At 39.8% G+C, this 8,648-nt stretch overlaps 1 pseudogene; it reads right to left on the bottom strand.

Moving 5' to 3' along the window:
- Positions 1-1,213: 1,213 nt before the first annotated feature.
- On the bottom strand, positions 1,214-1,882 carry LOC121479386 (annotated as a pseudogene).
- Positions 1,883-8,648: the final 6,766 nt, after the last annotated feature.

Genomic DNA, 8,648 nt, shown 5'->3' with positions numbered 1-8,648 from the left:
ATGTGAGAAAGACAGATCAAGGAAGAAGCACAAAGAGAATGTGAAACAGAAAACTTGCTATAGGAAAAGACTAAAAATCTGAACTAGCTTTAGTCAATATTGTCAGTTCTGTTACTAAATAATAAAATGAATGAGTAAATTATTTCCAATTTGTCACCATCTGTCAAAATCCATGGTCCAGTCTGTTTTAAGAATAGAGTTACTAGAGTTGTATTTCTAACTTACAGTGTAGCCCTGGCCACAACCTGAAATCATTTTAATGAGTCTTTCAGAGCAGACATGGTCTATATATTTATTTTTTTGGCCAGGGAGAGGAGTATTCAAATAGGCACCTTAAGATGAAAAAAAAATTTTTTTGACCTGATCCCTATTATAGCATCAGTAATGAGCAGGTGAGTGGGAAACATGGACTTCCAGTGCAAAACTGTTTAAAGTATTATGTAATATCTTAATGTTTCTTCCAAGAGTTGTTTTTGTTGTCTTTATTCTTTCAGGTTTCCAAGTGGCTCCAGAACACTAAGGTACCCTGAGTGAATTTAAAAGTCACAAGGAATGATAAAACACAACAGTGCTGATGGATTTCATGGGAGGAACACTTTTGTTAGGTTACATAATGATAATAGGCAAAGGCATTTGAATTGCAAGGACAATACTGTTTTCTTTTTTGAAGAGAGATCTTCCCCCTACCCCCCACCCCCATCCTTCCTCTTGTCATGCTTTTATTTTCTTTATATTGGTCATCCTTTCTGTACTCAGTAATGGACATAAGCAATTTTAATTACTTGGTTTTGAAATTATTATTTTTTTTAGGGACTTCCTTTGCTTTGGAAAACAATCAAGAAGCAAGAAGATTTAAAATGCAGAAGAAAACATTTTTTCGTTAGTAGCTAGTATGCCTTCATTAGGCATTAAGACACATTTCTGTTTATAACCTTAATACAGGTGTATTTTTACTTTATAAAAATCAAGTCTCCCAGTAAAAATTGTATTTTACCACACTAATCTTTAAATTCCATAGCTAAAAATGTAGTCATATATACCAATTTCGAACCTGTTGGAACATTCTGCAGAATAGATTTTAGTCACTGGAATGAGCAGCTGCTCAGGAAAATAGCACTCCTTCAACCATGATAGGGTTTGGTAGTCCATATTCTTATCTTCCAGTAAAAAGATTTCATAAGCATAAACACTGGACTCCTTGTGGTTTCATCGATCAAGAGAACGTTTCTGAGCAAACATTTCTTAACAGGTTGATCACAGATCTGGGGTCATCACTCCTTATGATGGCACTGCCAGACACAATCATGTTAGCTCCTGCCTCTGCACACTTATGGATAGTGTCAGGACCTACTCCACCATCGACTTCTATGTCCAAAGATGGGAGTTGCATTCTCAACCAATTAACCCTCAGCATCATATCTTCCATGAATTTCTGCCCTCCAAACCCAGGTTCCACTGTCATAACCAAGGCCATATCTATCTGATTAGCCCACGGTGCCAAATAATCAACTGTAGTTCCTGGTTTGATGGCAAGGCCAAGCTTCATCCCATTCTCCCGAATGTCTTTAATCAAAGCCCCTGGGTTTTCGTTGCCTCAAGATGAAAGGTGTATCCATTGACTCCTGCTACAGCCATTGGTTTTACCTGCTGTTCTGGTCTGGATATCATCACGTGCATTATCAAAGAAAGGGTCCTGGCCTAGCTACTTTCAGAGGCTTTCTGCCACAGAGTGCCCAAAGGTGATGTTGGGAACAAAATGCCCGTCCGTTACATCCAAGTGCAAGTAATCGGCCCCAGAGTCCAGGATCCGGAGGCACTCAGCCCCTAAATTGTCCAAATCGCTGTTAAGGATGGACAGGCCAATCTTGCAGCCAGATGCCATGGTGTTGGTTCCTAAGAGCAAGTTACCCACGAGTCCTCTGAAATATTTTTTTTTATTATTATTATTTATGATGGTCACACACAGAGAGAGAGAGAGAGAGAGGCAGAGACACAGGCAGAGGGAGAAGCAGGCTCCATGCACGGGGAGCCTGATGTGGGATTCGATCCCGGGTCTCCAGGATCGCGCCCTGGGCCAAAGGCAAGCGCTAAACCGCTGCGCCACCCAGGGATCCCTGGAATGTTTTTTGAAGAGAAATTTATGTTCTGTGTTGTAGCAAATTGCAGCTATTTAGGAACAGTTGCTGCGTGCTGGAGGCACAGGGGTGTCAAAGAATCTGCCTACCTGGAGCGAGGTCGAAGGTCGAGGACAGTACCGCAGAGAACTCCTGCTATCGGACTCTTCACTTGTTTTTGGTGTTCAGCTCTCTCCACTTTCTCCTCGTGGAGATACAATGTAGTTCCAATTTCTATTGGCAAAAAATAACTTTCAATTGAAGCATTTAATTTTGAACTGTATATTCACTGTAGCTTTCTCTCCCCCTCCCCCCCCCCCCCATTTTACCCATTTCCAGATTTTATTTTCATGGAATTATTATCTTCATGGGTAAAATTGTTTCTGTGTGTGCATGATTTTTTCAAAACTCGATGATTGATTTTTTGTGGGTTATGGAAATGTCCCTTTAATTACCTTGAATGATGCCAAGGCCACAGAGGTGATTGTGACTAAGAGTAATTGAATTTTAAGATCCCTAACACTTAAAAAAAAATTTACTCACACTATCTTAACTATGAAGGAATGGAAACATGAGGAAATTGTTTGTTTCCCAGCAAACTGACTCTGAAAAGGTGTGGAGCGCGCAGGGTATTTACCATGGGGCGCTCCCAGGGCGGCACCCGGGACTGCGAGGAAGGCGCCAGCCGGTGCAGACCCGCGCAGCCCAGGGCACTGCCCGGAGCAGGACCGCGGGGGGCGAGGCCAGGTTGCCCGCCAGCCCGCAGGTGAGCTTGGAGCTGGGTGGCTGAGGGGCCCCGCCCGGGTCAGGAGGCCGGGCCTTGGCTGCCTGGGCGACAGGGGCGGCTCAGGAGCGGACCGTGACCTTAGGGAAAGGTGACCTTCAGCAGCTGGGCTTCGGGTGGGAGGCGAAGCCTGCGGAGTATAGGGAGAAGGTCGTACGCCCAGTCGCCCTGGGAGGGAGCCGCTAGGCTGCGCGCCCCCAGGTGAGTCCTGGGCCGGCAGGTAGCTGCTTCACCTGGAATGCACTGTGTCTGCATAAAGGTCTCTATCCTTCTGAGCGGACATGCATAAAGACGTCCTAAATAGACGCAGTTAGACATTTTTCCAATATTTGATTATTTCCTCAATGTCCCATCAGAGCCTCTAATATTCTACAGTGGTAGGTTGCTCCATTAATTTACTTTTTCTTTCATGCGACTTCAAAAGTAACAACCACCATATGTGAAATACAAAATATCAGAATAAAACAATTAGAAAAAGTTTTAAAGCAGAAAGACAACCTCTAGCCTGAGCCAGAGTCATGAGTAAAACACTTCACTTAGGCTTTATTTTATTTTGAGTAAAACGGTCTTGTCTAATGGCTTCATAGTAGCTGACATTGTCATCAGCTGGTAAATAGAAACAAAACTGATAACTATTATTTAATGATTATTAAAATGGGGAAAATAATGTGAATTTGATCCCACAGCAAACACAGGGGCTATTGCCATATATCCAAATTTTTGGCAGGAAAATGTAGGGAATGAGGTGAGAAAGGACTGAAATGGATTTTTATACTTGTTTTAACCTCAGAGCCAAAAGAATATTTTAAAGACGTAGCTTACACAAAAGGGTTAAGGGTAAGTGGAAAGGTGGATCTTCAAATGCTTCGTTCTAAATCTTCGTTCTTCAGGCTCCAGGGCTGATTTCCTTTCCCTCTAGGGGACAGGACTAGCCAATCAGACTTAAAGGTAGTTTATGGGGAAAAAGAAACAAAAGAAGGAAAGAGTTAAAATAAGAGAAAAAAAGATGAAAAAAGAGACAAAGAACCTATCACTGTGGGGATGGGGGGAAGGAAGAAGAAAGGAGAAAACGGGAGGTGGCAGAGAATGATCCTGTGACATTATACCATCTTCAGGGTGATCCTGTATAGGAACAAATTCTTCCACCAAAGCCATCTGGCACCTGGCACAACTCTTTCATTTGTCCTTTGCAGGATTTTTATGGATGACTTTTCATTAGGGAAAAAGTGGGACACAGTTAGGGATAAGATATGGTTTTTAAAAATGAAATGAAACTTTAATATTAAGCTGTTATGGTCCTTTAGCATTAAACAAATCTCAGCCTTTAGTTTCAATTGAGAAGTAAACTATAGATGTTATAGTGGAAATGTCTAGAACTTAAAAAATGTCAAATAATGACTTCAACTGTTGACTATATACCTAAATTAAAGAAGGACCCTGAGACTCCTCTTTCATGTTTAGTGTCGTCCTTAGAGTTAGGAAAGTACACAGTGCCTGGAATAGAACCAAGCTTCTTGACTAGCTGGTTGCATGAATCTTTAGGTAGATATTTAATCATTAAACCCTCAGTTTCCTCATATAACTGGCATAATAGTCTTTATTGATATGGCTATTTTGAGATTAAACCAGATAATACTCTTATTTTATTTTTTAATTCACGTATTTTTTAAAATTTTTATTTATTTAAGAAAGAGTGCAGAGCTAGAGAGAGAGAGAGAAAGAGAGAGCATGGACTGGGGGAGGGGCAGAGGGAGAGGGAGCAGCAGGTTCCCCGCTGAGCAGGGAGCCCCCTGTGGGGCTCCATCATAGGACCAGGGACCAAAAGCTGAGCAGAAGGCAGACCCTTGACCAACTGAGCCACCTGGGCTCCCCCAGATAATACTTTTAAAGAGTAGCATAATGCCTAGCCCATGGTACTTTGTCAGTTAAAGGTATTGTCAGTGAAAAGTATTACATTAGGTATTTTAAAAGAAATTTCAAAATTTAATACAAAACACTTGAGGTTATCTACTGTATCTACTGCCAACATTATCTATTCATTCTCAATACTAGCCAGCCAAATGCTACCCTCAAGCTGCAGGTCAGTTTGCCGTACTACTAACAATTCTAAATGTGCTTTAAATATCTGACATTTGGAGATATCGCCTGTAAAAGCATACTTTCAACTTCACACGAAAGGAGAACAATTATGTGTGATTGTATCCCAATCAATGATTCTGATTTTTGGAAAAAATCAGAGAGCTCTGGAAAAATGCAGAGAGCTCCAGTAGAAAAGATATATATCGTCCAGTGTGAATTTTAGTTCAGTGAAAGCACAGACACAGTGGGTGTTAGAGGCTTCTTCCAAGGATATTGCAGCCCAAATAGAGAATGAGGGGCAGCCCGGGTGGCTCAGTGGTTTAGTGCTGCCTTCAGCCCAGGGCATGATCCTGGAGACCCAGGATCAAGTCCCACGTCAGGCTCCCTGCATGGAGCCTGTTTCTCCCTCTTGCCTGTGTTGCTGCCTCTCTTTCTCTCTGTGTCTCTCATGAATAAATAGACAAATCTTAAAAAAAAAAAAAAAAAAAAAGAGAGAGAGAGAGAGAGAGAATGAGGATCTAGGCCTAGAGGCCAAACACAGTCCAAAAAGTTTTTAAAATGTAACTTGTGGATTTTTACAAGCGATAATGCACGCTTCAAAATAATATTTAGTAACAGGGCATGTAAGAATTTCAAATTTACTCAAAAAGTTGAATTGCCTTGGCTTAAGTTAACATTTATGTTAAGTGTATAAATTCTAAATCTCTGAAACAACATTTTCTCTGAAACAACATTTTCTCTTTTAAGAATTTTTGAGGTCAACTTTTAAAAGAGCCTCTTTTAATCTTCATCGATAAACGTTTAAAGAAAAGTACACACCCCTATTAAAACTCCACTCTTCCCGAGGTGTGAAACCACCATCTCCATTATAATGGTTACAAGTTGTGGTAGTAAAATAAAGTAATTGTGGTAATATCATTAAATTCTGAATTTTTCTGTGAAATCACACCTTCCCCTCATATTTAATTAAATCTCAAGTATCACGTCCTGATATTTTTGTCCTAATATGCCTGATACATTTCAGGTGCCACTATAGGCACTAAGAGATCTTTAATAATAAAATGAATAAAAATTTATGATACCTCCTTTCAAAGAACTCGCAATGCTACATATGTATGAATTGATTTTGACATTAGGCACCTATTTTATTGTCTTAAAACATATATGTGGCACCCAGGTGGCTCAGTCGATTAAGCATCTGTCTCTTGGTCTAAGCTCAGGTCTTGATCTCAGGGTTGTAAGTTCAAGCCCCATGCTGGGCTCCACACTGGAAGAGGAACCTGTTTAAAAAACAAGCAAAACAAACAAATACCAAGAACATATATAACATAAAACTTAGCATTTTAACCATTTTTACATGTACAGTTCTGTGGTGGTAAGTGCATTCACATTGTTGTGGGACGATCACCATCTATTTCCAGGACTTAACATCTTCCGCAGCTGAAACTGTTAACGATTAAACAGGAACTCTCCTTTTGCCATCCCTCCTCTCCTGTCAACAACTATTCGACTTTCTGTCTCAATGAATTTAATTACTCTAGGAACAATATTTTTGACTGGCTGACTTCACCAAGCATATGTTTAAGCTTTTTCCATGTTATACTGTGTGTTAAAGTTTCTCTCTCTTTTTTTTTTTAAGGCTGAATGTTACGTTGTGTGTATGACGTTGAGTGCTTTTTACATTCTCATGGTTGCCAGGGACTTCCTTTTTGAGAATTCTACCCACATTTAACATCTCTTCCATGAAGTCTTTCATTTAAAGAAATAAACCTTTTATTTTCGAGTAGGTTTTAGATTTGCAGAAAAGTTACACAGATAGTTTCTATCTGCCCCACAGGCCATTTTCCCTGTGAGGAACTACACTACATCTTAGTGTAGTCCCTGTGTTAGAATTAATGATCTGAGGTTGATACTTATTATTAACTAAAGTCCATTTTCTTAAGATTTCCTTGATGTTTACATCATTTCCCTTTTCTTTTCTGATATCCCATCTAGGAGACCACATTACACTTAGTTGTCATGTCTCCTTAGATTTTTCTGGATTGTGACTCTCAGACTTTGTTTTTAAAGACCGAGGCTGTTTTTCTGAACACTGTTCATGTATTTTAATGTTTCTCTCATGATTAGGCTAAGGTTATGATTTTTTTTTTTAAACTGCAGATGTACTATTCTTATCACATCAAGGGTATAGACTCTGAACATACATTATCACTGATAATGTTAACCTTAATCATGTGGCTTGACATAGAGTTTGCAAGGTTTCTCTGCTGTCCGTACACTGGTGAGCGTTTGACAGTTTTCTCCACTATAAAGCTACTTCCCCCTTCTTCTTGTACTGTATTCTTTGGAAGCAAGTCCTTAAGTTCATCCAACATTTAATGGGTGAAAACTCCTTGGGGGAAGAGTATCTGTGTAACTTCATTGCAATTCTTCTGTATAAAAGACTTATTTATTCCACTTAATTTTTGTAATCATTTATGTCTGTATGAATAAAGCTATTTTTAGCAAAGGAAATTATATCCTTTAGTGCTTGCTCTGTCCCAGGACCTGTGTGAACTAAGTACCCATTAATATATGTAATTCTAGTACAGCCACTCTCGAAAACAGTATGGAGTTCCTCAAGAAATTAAAACTAGAGCTGCCCTACGACCCAGCAATTGCACTGCTGGGGATTTACCCCAAAGATACAGATGCAGTGAAATGCCAGGGACATCTGCACCCCAATGTTTATAGCAGCAATGTCCGCATTAGCCAAACTGTGGGAGGAGCCTTGGTGTCCATCGACAGATGAATGGATAGAGAAGATGTGGTCTATGTATACAATGGAATATTACTCAGCCATCAGAAAGGACGAATACCCACCATTTGCTTCAACATGGATGGAACTGGAGGGTATTCTGAATGAAATAAGTCAATCGGAGAAGGGCAGTCATCATATGGTTTCACTCATATGGGGAATATAAGAAATAGTGAAAGGGATTATAGGGGAAAAGAAGGGAACTGAGTGGGAAAAATTAGGGAGGGAGACAAACCATGAGAGACACCTAACTGAGAAATGAACAAAGGGTTGTGGAAGGGGAGGTAGGCAGGGGTTTGGGGTGACTGGGTGATGGGCACTGATGGGGACACTTGATGGGATGAGCACTGGGTGTTATACTATATGTTGGCAAATAGGACTCCAATAAAAAATGTAAAAAATTTTTTTTGTAATTCTAGCCATAACCATATTGGGGTGTGTATGTGTGTAAAATATATTTATATCCCCTTCAGAATATTAATGAGTTAACCAAATCTCTCAATTAGAAACTTTGGTTCCCCAAGAAACATTATACATCTAACTACTAACTACTTTGGCCACGTAACTGAAATGTTAAGTTACTCTGTGACTTCAACAGAGGGAATTTTGTAATTATTATTATTATTATTTTTAATTCTCAGTAACTCCTATGCTAAGAGCTTTAAATAAGAGCCTCATGGAATTTTTGAAAATCTGACAAGGCAGAGATAATTGCAGTCATAGACCTAAGTAACTTTGCTAATCAGCACAACTAATAACTGTCTGGTCCATGGCAAAAGTGTAGGTCTGTTTGATCCCAACCTCTGCTCTTTATACTTAGGGTTTTCATTGATCTCTATGCTATATGAATCTATTGATTAGTATTTAAGCACTG

This window comes from Vulpes lagopus, chromosome 20, assembly GCF_018345385.1.
Source record: "Vulpes lagopus strain Blue_001 chromosome 20, ASM1834538v1, whole genome shotgun sequence".
Lineage (NCBI taxonomy): Eukaryota > Metazoa > Chordata > Mammalia > Carnivora > Canidae > Vulpes > Vulpes lagopus.
The sequence above is the reverse complement of the archived record's forward strand: the minus strand, read 5'-3'. Positions and strand labels throughout refer to the sequence as shown.